The sequence below is a fragment of the Dasypus novemcinctus genome, chromosome 19, assembly GCF_030445035.2.
Source record: "Dasypus novemcinctus isolate mDasNov1 chromosome 19, mDasNov1.1.hap2, whole genome shotgun sequence".
Lineage (NCBI taxonomy): Eukaryota > Metazoa > Chordata > Mammalia > Cingulata > Dasypodidae > Dasypus > Dasypus novemcinctus.
This window is the reverse complement of record NC_080691.1, coordinates 46,426,002-46,437,874: the sequence shown is the minus strand read 5'-3', so window position 1 is coordinate 46,437,874 and position 11,873 is coordinate 46,426,002.

Sequence of the window (11,873 nt, the reverse complement as noted above, 5' to 3'; positions counted from 1 at the left end):
TGGCCGTGTTCCCCGAGTTGGCTCTGGAGAATTGGTCAGGGATCCCCGAGGCCCGGTTGCTATTACAATAGATGAGCAGCCGAGGGGCCCGGCTTGCCTTCTGCTGGTACCACTGAACAATTTTATGTCCAATGTTTTCTCCCCCACAGTTAAGCCTGACCATCTGTCCCAGGGCCACTGACACTGAATGTGGCTGTGTCAGCTCGTAGGAGGCCACAGAACCTGCAAGAGAGGAAAGGAGAGGTTTGCTGGCTGTGAGGTTCACATCCCCAGGAGATTCCCCTCCTGTCTAGCCTGGATTGAGCATAAGAATTCTGTGACCTGACTCTATGCCCCCTCACATCAGCCCCTGTTGCAGTTGTCCAGGGCAGCACTGGTGGATGGAGACTGATCAAAATAGAGTAACCAGCCCCCTCTCTTGGAGAAGCAGCATCCTCAGGGGCTCATAGCTCTGTGAGCAATGCACTGAGTGGTGGGTGACACCCTGGCTGGCAGCACCTGTGCAGTGAGTGGACTAGACCTCCATTCTCCAACTCCTCCCAGTTCTTCATCCCTCACCCACTTTTCCTCTCTCTCCATTGTGCTAATAGCTGTAAATCAAAGGGCACAATATTATTCTTCATGCTCACTTAATAACTTGCTTTTTCTGGGCCAGGGTATGTAGGTTAAATCCTTAATCTCTTCATACCAATCCCACCCCACCCCCTTTTTCTGTCCTTGAAACTTTTGAAGACTGAGGCAATAGGGCATTATTTTGGAGGGGGTGGGGAGACCTAACCACTGCTTCCATTTAATCAAGAGTGTTTGTCCAGTGGGCATAGAAAGCATCTGTTTGTGAAGGGAGAGCAGGATTTTCCCATGAGGTGGCTGAAGGTGAGGAGGTTCTGACTACTCTGTAGTTAGAATACCTTCTCCTTTTTGGCGGGAAGTTACAGTTTTTAAAAGATTATAACCAACTTAGAAGTGGGAATCAGTAGAGAAAGAAGGTGAGGAAGCTAAGGAGGAAAGTGCCCTTGGTCTCTTGGCTGTTATGTTTCCCTGGCTTGGTGTTTAATGCCCTAGCCTGAAGACAAAGCTCAGAGGATAAACTGATAATTATACCTACATTAAGAAAAAGAAAAAGTTCCTACATTTGGGCCTCCATTTATAACACAAAGCAGAGTAGTATTTTATATTTAAATATAAAAACTATATATATATATAAGTGACTGTGTGGATATGTGTGTTTTTCTAAAGGAAACATTCTAAGCACCAGGAGATAAATTTAATGCAAGCCTAGTTAGAAATAAAGTCTCATTTTGAGCAGGAGTGGGAGAGATATTCCTTGAAAAGTTGACTAATCAGGGCCATTGTTCCTTTTCTACCACATAAGGAGTTTGGTTTTTTTTTGATTTTGTAAAAATATTACATTAAAAAAATATGAGGTCCCATTCAACCCCACCACCCCCACCCCACCACTCCCCCCCAGCAACACTCACTCCCATCATCATGGCACATCCATTGCATTTGGTAAGTACATCTCTGGGCATCTCTGCACCTCATGGTCAATGGTCCACATCATGGCCCATACTCTCCCACATTCCATCCATTGGGCCCTGGGAGGATTTACAATGTCCGGTGATTGCCCCTGAAGAACCATCCAGGGAACTCTAAGTCCCAAAGGCGCCTCCACATCTCATCTCTTCCTGCCATTCCCCTTACCCATCAGCCACCATGTCCACTTTTCCCACTCCAATGCCACCTTTTCTCTGTGGACCTTGGATTGGTTGTGTCCGTTGCACCTCTATGTCAAGAGGAGGCTTAGATTCCATATGGATGCTGGATGCAATCCTCCTGCTTTCAGTTGTAGGCACTCTAGGCTCCATGGCGTGGTGGTTGTCCTTCTTCAACTCCATCTTAGCTGAGTGAGGTGAGTCCAATAAATCAGATTGTAGGAGCTGAAGTCTGTTGAGGCTCAGGGCCTGTCTATCATATTGTCAGTCCAGAGATTCAAATCCCCTAAATATATCTTAAACCCCAACACCAACTACAATTCCAGTAAAGTAGCATGAAACTCTTATGAAAAGAGATCCCATCTGAGTTCAGTTTCATCACGCAGAATGCCCATCAACAGATGAGTGGATCAATAAAATGTGGTATATACACACAATGGAATACTACTCGGCTGTAAGAACAAATACACTACAAACACATGTGATAACATGGATGAATCTTGAGAACCTTATGTTGAGTGAAGCAACCCAGGCATTGAAGGACAAATACTGATGACCTCAATGATATGAAATAAGCAAGCTGCCTCAGAGAGCTAGAGCCTGGAACATAGGCTTACAGGAAATCGGGGCGTGGAGGAAAGATATGAGCCGATGTCTGAAGGGGTGGAATTTATGATGAGCTGGCGGTAAGTATAAACACAAAGAAGAGATAAAATGGGGGCAAGGGGTTGCCTTTAGGGGGGGCTTTGCGGGTTTGAGGGGGGCTGGGGATGGGCGGATGGGTAATATTGCCCAAAAAGTGGGGGGAGGGAGGGTAGCATACGAACATAGGAGAGTGTCAGGTGTTGGTTGAGAGTAAAATGCTGAGAAAACCGTATCAAAATATAATTAAGAGGGTTACCTGTTTAGGATGCTCAGAGGGGATGGTCTGATGCGGGACAGGCTCATGGGGAATGTCTGAATGCTCATTTTGCCAGAGTGGGTGGTACCATTGGGTAGAGACCCAAGTAGTGAGAGTGGGGGTGGACCCACATCCTGGGGAGGACTAATGCCATCAAATAGAGGGAACTGTATCTCTCGAGAGAAAGGGTGGCTCCCAGGGCATTGGGGCAGTTGAGCAAGTTAGGCCCTGAACACTGTTGCAAGTATCTCTGGACATGGCTCCTCGGGAAACGGAGGTTGGCTGTCACTGTGGGCACCAAGGGGATGGGAAAATGGATGTTAAATGTGTGGAACCAAAGGAGTTTGGTTGTGCCCTGCCCACCTTTCTCAAGGAAGTAGAAAAGGGTCCATTAACAGGTGGAAGCAGGTTTTTTAAAAAAATATTTTAATTAATGTTACATTCAAAAAATATGAGGTCCCTCTATAGCCCCCATCCCCCTCACCCCACTCCTCCCCCCATAACAACAACCTCCTCCATCATCATGAGACATTCATTGCATTTGGTGAATACATCTCTGAGCACCGCTGCACCTCATGGTCAGTGGTTCACATCATAGCCCACACTCTCCCACAGTCCACCCAGTGGGCCATGGGAGGACATACAATGTCTGGTAACTGTCCCTGCAGCACCACCCAGGACAACTCCAAGTCCCGAAAATGGCCCGACATCACATCTCTTCCTCCTACTCCCTACCCCCAGTAGCCACCATGGCCACTTTCTCCACACCAATGCCACATTTTGGAAGCAGGTTATTAGCAGTGGCAGTCACCTGAGTCCAGTGGCTCTGGCTTAAAAGATACACATGTGCTTGTATGCACACAGGATGTTTGCATTATGAATTGGCTGGTCAAAAACCATGTTCCCAACAAAAGGGGTTTGGGGTTTATTTTCTGTTGGGAGTAGCATGTCACTAAAGCAGGAATTTTGATATATTAAAAACAATGATTTAAAGCAAAACATGTTTGATTTTAATCATTTTTGTAGTGTTTCTAAGTCTTTCCATTTGACAGAATTACTTGTTGGCTTCAACAGTCTTCCCATCTTCCCTTTAAAGAGAGGGAAAGGCCAGTAGTCACACAACTGTAATTTTGTATTCTGGTGTATTTTTCCATAAGTGCAAGGTGTTCCTTTCCTTCAAGATTACTGAAGGGTTTTACATATATATATATATATATATATATATATATATATATATATAATTTTAAAATTCCTACCATAATCCCTACAATTTTCCCTACTGTGCATTGGTTATTTTTGTGTTGGCTGCAACAAGAAGGCTATGGTTTTTTTCTTGCCATAATGACTTCTAATTCCCGTGTACAGTGTGCTCACAGTTAGATAACTCCTCATTGTAAACAAATGATAACTGCCCAGAGCAGCTTTTATAAATCAACCCAACATTTATTAGAAGGAAAAAAAAAAAAGCTTATTAGAAGCAAGGCTCTGGGTGACAATGTATTTGATGTCTTAACCGGGTTTTGTGAAGTTAAAAAGCTTAATGATGGTTGGTAGTTCCTAAATAGCCTGGATACAGTGGTTAAAAAAAAAAGTAAGAGTTCAAGGCTCCCAATTCCCAGCACAAGCTCCATGCGAATGATGTGAACGACTCTAAGCAGGCCCTAAAAGAAACTCTTACTTCTTGTAGCCGCAGATCTGAAACTTTTGCAAAAGGGACTCCAAGTCTCATTGTATGAGTGGGTGAATTGCTATGTCAATTAAATTCCCCAACTTTTCAGAGTGTCTTCTGTGAAAGTAAGGGGATTGATTAGATGGGTGAGAACTTGAAAATAGGCATCTCGTGGGTTGATAATGGTGATGGTGAAGACCTTGAATCTATAGATTATGCTGAGTCTTCTTTTTCTGTTAATACTGTAATGGTCCACATGAGGAATCAGCCACCCCACCTCAGGTCTGACCTGAGAAATTAGTCATCCCACCTTTACTTGCTGTGCCTGACAGACCTGTAACTGCCTCACTTGAAGAAATAGCCCTCATACCTCCTTCCAAAGAGATTGATCCTGTTTCAGCAGATGAAACTAAAATGAAATTCCCTGAAGTAGTTGGTTTGTAAGACACTGCTCATTCCTCTTATGACACACCTCCACTAGCCATATTTAATTCAAGATTTATAAATAGACTGAACTTACAACAGGCCTTTAAATGTGAAGTAAAACGGTGACCCATGAGGAGGTTTGCTGCTTTCTAAAAGAACTTTGTACCTTGCCAATTAATATAGACAGCAATTAGGATAATATGGGCAAAAAAGAATATTAAGAGTATGGGATACAGCTGAAAGAGTTGAAAGAGATAGAAAAGTTGATCAGGCTGTACTTATTGATACGGTCCCACTAGGCAGAAATTCCAGATTCAGTGATGTAGCTCAAAACATTAGAGAGGGGTATAAAGCAGGGTTCATAACCAGGGTCCACAGAGCCCAAAAGGGTACCGGGAAATATTTTAGGGGGTCCATGATGCTGAATTAAGTTTTAATAATCCTAAAATTTAATTTAAATACATGCCAATGTTGAGTGTCATAAAACTGTCTCTACATTCTGAGAAGTGGTCCATGGTTTTCATTAGATTGGCAATGGGGGCCATGGGACAGAAAAGGTTAAGAATCCCTGCTGTAAAGGTTTGGATGGTTGGCAAAGCATGGACTAAAAGTAGCCAACATTGCCTAAAGTTGAAATGCCAGAACCGCCTTGGCATAATGTAGATAAAGGGATTCAAAGGTTTAGAGAAAATGGATTGTTAGAGTGGATTTACCATGGAAAACCTGCTGATTCCCCTTCCTCTCCCCAAAAATGTCCCAAGAACACATCCTTAACGAGGGCTATTAGGAATTAATTTGAGAACAGTTCTATCATCACTGAAGAGCTCCGTGGTTACTTATTTCTGTAGGTCATATATTGCTGTGAGAACTGCTGCCACTGATTTTGGAGCCTTGAACACAGTGGGGATGATTGGATCCAAGGCTGTCAGGAAACAAGTGGCAGTACTTATCAGACAAAGACAAAGTAGGAGTGGTCACTGTAATGACGGTAGACTCAAAGCAGCAATCAGAATATTCTGACATGCAGAAACCAATAATATTGGCTAAGTGATTGTGGGATAGCTATAAGTGGAATAGGAAGTCCACTAAATTCTTTCTTGATTTGTATAAGCAGAAGAGTTCTAGATCAAGTGCAGAAAACAGAGAGTCATGTCCCTTTGATCAATTCTGAGAATCAAAATAGTTTACAAAAATGCTTTAATTAAGGGATTCTTGGGTCTCCTTTGGAACAAACCGTGCTATAATTCCCAAATTTTATACTGTTAGCCTTCCTTCCAGCTTTCCCCAAGAGAAAAGGAAATGATCAGACACTCATGGATTATTAAACACTGACTAAGAACTGACATAATTTTAGAGACCCAAAATTTTACTGTAACCACAATCTGAGGAAGGCAGTTTTCTGCAACAACAGGGAAAACTGAGGGCCAATGCTTTGAACTACTGGGGCTCCCAGGGCTGCAGGGGGGGTGGATATAGCTCTGAAGAAGTGTGCCATATGGATGCCACAGAGTCCACTACACTGGTTTTCCCATAAACCTTGGGGCTTAGGGACCTAACTGAAACAGCACAGATCTGTGGATTTATCTAGCCCAGAAAACCAGAAAACAGCAGGGCTGCTTGGTGATGGCAGCCAAAAGCCCACCCTTAAAGAAACAGCTTGGAATGGTGGGAGGAAAGGACAGCCTAGAGGGCTGGCTTCTATGTAAACTGGGCCACATTTGCCCAACGTTTGACTTTAGTCCTCCTGGGGCTTAGAGGGAGTGTGAGACACAGTCCATGAATCAGCATTTTTGTTTCAATTCCCCATGTGCCTCTGTCATCATGAGCTTCATGACTGCTACCACACCCCGTTTGGCAGTAACAGCCTACCCCTGAGACTGGGCCCTTCAAACTGTAGTTTCATAGCCTGACTAAAAATTATGAATACTCCCATCACATTACAGGCCAAGCACTGACATCTCAACCTCAATTTTATAGCAACTCTGTCATCTGCAGGCAGTTTGTTATTATAAATGAGACAGAACCACATTTTTACAATTAAAAAAAATACAAATTAACAGAAATTTCTGACTTTCCTCTTTGGAAACTGCCTGTTTTATGTTTCTTTTTAAAATACTGAACTAGTTCCTCTAGAAGTTTAGCTCCCTTACAATGATTACAAATAAAATGAATGAATGAATGAATGTAACTCTTTACTCAACATTCAGATTTGACTCTGAGTTTTTCTTTTGCACTCATAGCTATCCAATTCAGAATATAAATGCAAAAACAAGCAAGGATTTGATACTATTGGGTCAGAAAGGCCTTTATCCATAAAAGGAGACTTGGGCACATGTAGTGGGGTCTGGCCAGGAAGAAGTACCCAAGAGTGGCTCCAGAGGTTCCCATCAGAGGCTTGGTTTGTGTGATGTCTTCTAGATTGTCCTACTGGCCTATTTTCAAGGAGCATCTGAGAGGGACTGACAGGGCTCAGGCTGGTGCCCTGGAGTCGACTTGCCTGACCAGGTGAGGAAGTCCTTAGAGGATGTTGACCTTGATGTCCCCTGACTTCTGCAGCCATGTGAGGACCTAAGCTTCTGACAAAGCATCTGGGCCTGGCCTCCTGGGCTGGGCCTGGGCATGTAGCAGAGCAAGGTACCAGGGATTGTGCAGAGGGGCTCATGTTGGGTTTGGACAATGCTAGGAGAAGGGGGAAGATGATGGAGACTAGAGTCCACAGATGGTCATGAGTTGAGTGAACAAAGGGCCTGGGAAGGTGCTGATAGGATAATTTGGGGGCAGGGCCAGGCATGGAGGAGGTGCGAGTGTGTGAAATTGAGGAAGGCAGTAGATTAATGACAATGGGACAAGAGGTGACCTTCTTTAGAGGGAGGGGGGAACCAGGGAGGATAAAGTGGGGAGGTCCTGAACCAGGATTAGCCAGGCAAGTAAACTTAAGGCAGCTTATTCCCTCCATCTGAAAACAGTTCCCTTAAACACCTTGTGGGCTTGCCATATGATCATTTCCATCAAAGGGAGAAATAGGTCCTACAGGATGAGACCAACAGACACAACATCTCACATTCCTGCACATATGTTGATTATACCTGTATAGCTCCTTTCTCTTTCACTATCACTTTTTAAAAAAATATATTTTTATTACAGAAGTTGTGAATTTATAAAACAGTCATGTGCATATTTAGAAATCCCACGCAACACCCCTTCACCAGTCCACCACATTGTTGTGGAACTTATTACAGATTATGAGATAATATCATCAGACTATTATCACTTACTATGGTTCATAGTATGCATTTGGCATGTTTTTTCCATACCACCCTTATTATTGACATAGAACATCTATGGTGTTGATGTAAGAATACTATAGTATTGCTGTTAACTATACTTCATAGGTTACATTAATTGTATTTGTACCATGCTTCTCCACATTCTCATCACCCTGCAATAGTGACATACATCTATGTTAGTTCACAGAAGGACATTCTTGCCTTTGTACTATTTACCACAATTCTCATCCACCTCAAGGACTTTGCTCTTTCACTATCACTTTTATTGCTGGAATGAATGTCCTGTGTCTATCAATTTTCCAATCAAGTTCCTTCCATGTCCCTGACCATCCAGCCAAACCTTTGGCCACAGCTCATGAATCAATGTACAAACACAACTCTGGCCACTTCTCCCTTCAAGCTAAATGAATAGCCAGATACACTGCTCAAACTTCTGCCCACTGGATGGACTTCCCTTTAACACTTTTTTCATGAATGTCCCAGAAAGGGGCTGCAGTGCTGTTACTGTCCACTCTTAGGTGGTATCTACATATCATACAAAACCATCTGTAAACTGGACCTGAATACTCTTTGCCTTGATCAACCTATTGCAGGGAACTCTTCAAGAAGCCATAGTTTTGGGCTGGGAAAAAGAAGGTAATATGGTGGGAGTGAAGGTGGAGCATGGGCATTTGGGCCACTTCATATAACTTACTAGTGCCTTTAGGACTTGCTTGAGCCTGATCTTGTATGTACCACTTCCACTTCATAAGGGGTAGTGCTGTGTACACTCAAACTTTATGGCTTTCTGGGCCAGACAACACTCAATTCATGCTGGGAACCCAGGTCTCATGGTAAAGTGTTGCCCCACAGTTAAGTAGAAGATATCTATTATCTCCAGTAGGAGAACAAAAACTTCTTCTCAAAAGGAGAGTACTTTATCTGCAGAGAAGGGCAGAGTCTTGCTCCAAAATCCTGAGAGTCTGCTGTGATTATCCCAAAGGGGGCTATTGGGACATCAGAGACAGTGAGGGGAGATGGGGGCCAGGTCATGAAGGGAAATAGCCATATCCTAAAAGCCAACTTCCTCAGGGCAATCCATTAATGTTTCAACTGGTATAACATGGCTAGTCTCTTCAAAAGGTTGTATGAGGGCTACTTCCTCAAAGGAGGCACTTGTAGGATGTATTTTCTGTGTGTGTCTGACACAGATTTTTAACAGAAATTTCCCATTTTTCCTGGGCTTGTTTTGACCATGGCTTGAAGGATTTCCATTTTCTCCTTCATGCCTTGATGTACCCCTTAGCCATGAATACACATCTTTTCCCCTTCCACAGGTATTTAATCAGACTTCTCCTGGGGACCATGTAAAACCAAGCAGCATAAAACATGGGGCAAGTGATGTCCTGACAAGGTTCCCAGCAGGAGTCAGGTAGGAGGCCCATACCCCAGTCAAGGCTGAGGCCCAGCTATGGGGTTCTCTGACTCACCATCTGGTGGTGGACTTGGAAACCCCAGGGAAGCTCAGCCAGACACTGACCCCACAACATTGTACTGACTCAAAACTGACATTAATTTCAGGAGATCCAAAATGTCACTGTGACCACACTCTCAGTTAAGGTTCATATCTCTGGAGATTGGCCTAAATGACACAATGCCTTTGGTTACTCAGCTGTTCTGTTGGTTCACACCCATTATCTAAAAGTATAAATAATTTGTTTGGGTGGGCATCACTAGGTGGAAAGAATGTAAAGAAAAGACATGGAATATTCAATGCCAAATTCAGGATACAGTTTCCTTGGGGAGAGAAATGGACGTTTGGGAAGAGGCTCTGGGAGATAAATATAGGAATGTGAATGATAAAATTATAAAAATTCATTTCATTCATTTTCTTTTATAGGATACATTTTATAATAATAGAAAATGATTTAAAATGTGAGTTGTACCTGAAGTTCCATCCTTATTTTTGTAGAACTTTTGCTACAGAACATGCGCAGACCTGGAGAAAGTTTCTATGAGAAATGACCAGTAAAAGGTGAAAGAGCAGCCTCTGTGCTGGAGGTGATGGGAGCAAAGTCACCAGAATTATTATCAAAGAAACTGGAAAAGAAAAGGACTGAACCAAAGGCATGACAAAACCATCCTGTGTTGTCCTGATGATGCTAAGAATAAGGCCCAGGACTTCCCTGTCTCCTCCCTCCCACCCATCCTGGACGTGTTCAGACAGTAGGTAGAAAGGAAGGAGATGCCCTGCTGAGAGCAGCTCAGCAAAGTGTTTGCACAAAGGGAAGGTGATGCAGAATTAAGGAAATAAAAGGACAGAAAGACACAAGAGAGGAAATAAAGTTGGGACCATGGGACTTGCAGATTCTGAAACTGAGAACTTCAACCCTGGTTTCCACATCATATTTACTTAGGAACTAACAAGCAGCTGTTTGTTATTTACTATAATAAGCTACAGGTGCACCATTTATGATAATAAGGTACAGTTCTTATAAAGTTCAAATGCCTCCTCACGCAAACATGTTTTTGTGCTGACCAGATGGTGTTCCATCTAGTCAATGCCCGGTGTTCCTAAGTCCACATTTTTTGTCCATATTATGGAAACTTTTCAATTTCAAACCATGTTCCTTACTGTTTTCCCACAACAATTCTGCCCCCCCGCCTTTTTTGCAAAGCAGGGATGACACACGTGGCAATTTCTTGTTGCTTCATACCCTGGAGGGTTTGTTGCATGCATTTGAGGAGTTTGTTGTTACTATGGTAAGCATAGCCAACGGCAAATTATGAGCAGTAACTGGCAATTTCTCCTTTTCTGACTGTTGTTCAGCTTCTTGACTCAGACATTTAATTTGCCCCCGTATGGTGGTTGAAGCTGCCCTGGTCTTTATTTTTTTTTTTTTTTTTTTAAGATTTATTTATTTATTTATTCCCCCCCCCCCCCCCCCGGTTGTCTGTTCTTGGTGTCTATTTGCTGCGTCTTGTTTCTTTGTCCGCTTCTGTTGTCGTCAGCGGCTCAGCGGCACGGGAAGTGTGGGCGGCGCCATTCCTGGGCAGGCTGCTCTTTCTTTTCACGCTGGGCGGCTCTCCTTACGGGGCGCACTCCTTGCGCGTGGGGCTCCCTTACGCGGGGGACACCCTTGCGTGGCACGGCACTCCTTGCGCGCATCAGCGCTGCACATGGCCAGCTCCACACGGGTCAAGGAGGCCCGGGGTTTGAACCGCGGACCTCCCATATGGTAGATGGACGCCCTAACCACTGGGCCAAAGTCCGTTTCCCATGCCCTGGTCTTTAGAGTGGGACCCAGCCATGTAGTTTCCAGTGTCAATCTTTCCATCTGCATAACTGGAGGTTCTGGCTTCCACAGGAACTTTCATCATCTTTTGGCATTCATGATATGGTTTTCTTCAATGAGCTGGTACCCACACAGGATGTTCTCTGTCTTCTGGGGAAATACAAGCATACCCTTATCCCCAAGTTAACAGCTTCTCTGTTGACCATTCATTAGTCAGTGGATTATTCCACCAAATGAAAGGTTTTTCAAACAGAGTTTGGGTTTCAGTTTTTGAATTATTTTGGAAATGCCTTTCAGCTGCTGTTCCTTCCAGAGTGGTTCAGCAGTTAAGAAAATGAATAGTGAATAGTGCTTTATGTACCTGCACCTGCAGTGTTTCCCTGTTTCCAACTTTTAGTTTTTGTAACATGACTTTAAGGATTTAATTTGCTCATTCCACAATAGCTTGCCCTTGGGGGTTATACAGAAGTCCGGTAATATGTGAAATACTCCAAGTATCTAGAAATCTTTTAAGGGAAACACTTGTATAAGCAGGAGCATTAGCTGTTCTTAGAGACTGGGGAAGTCCCATTACAGCAAAGCAAGCTAACAAATGCTGTCTTA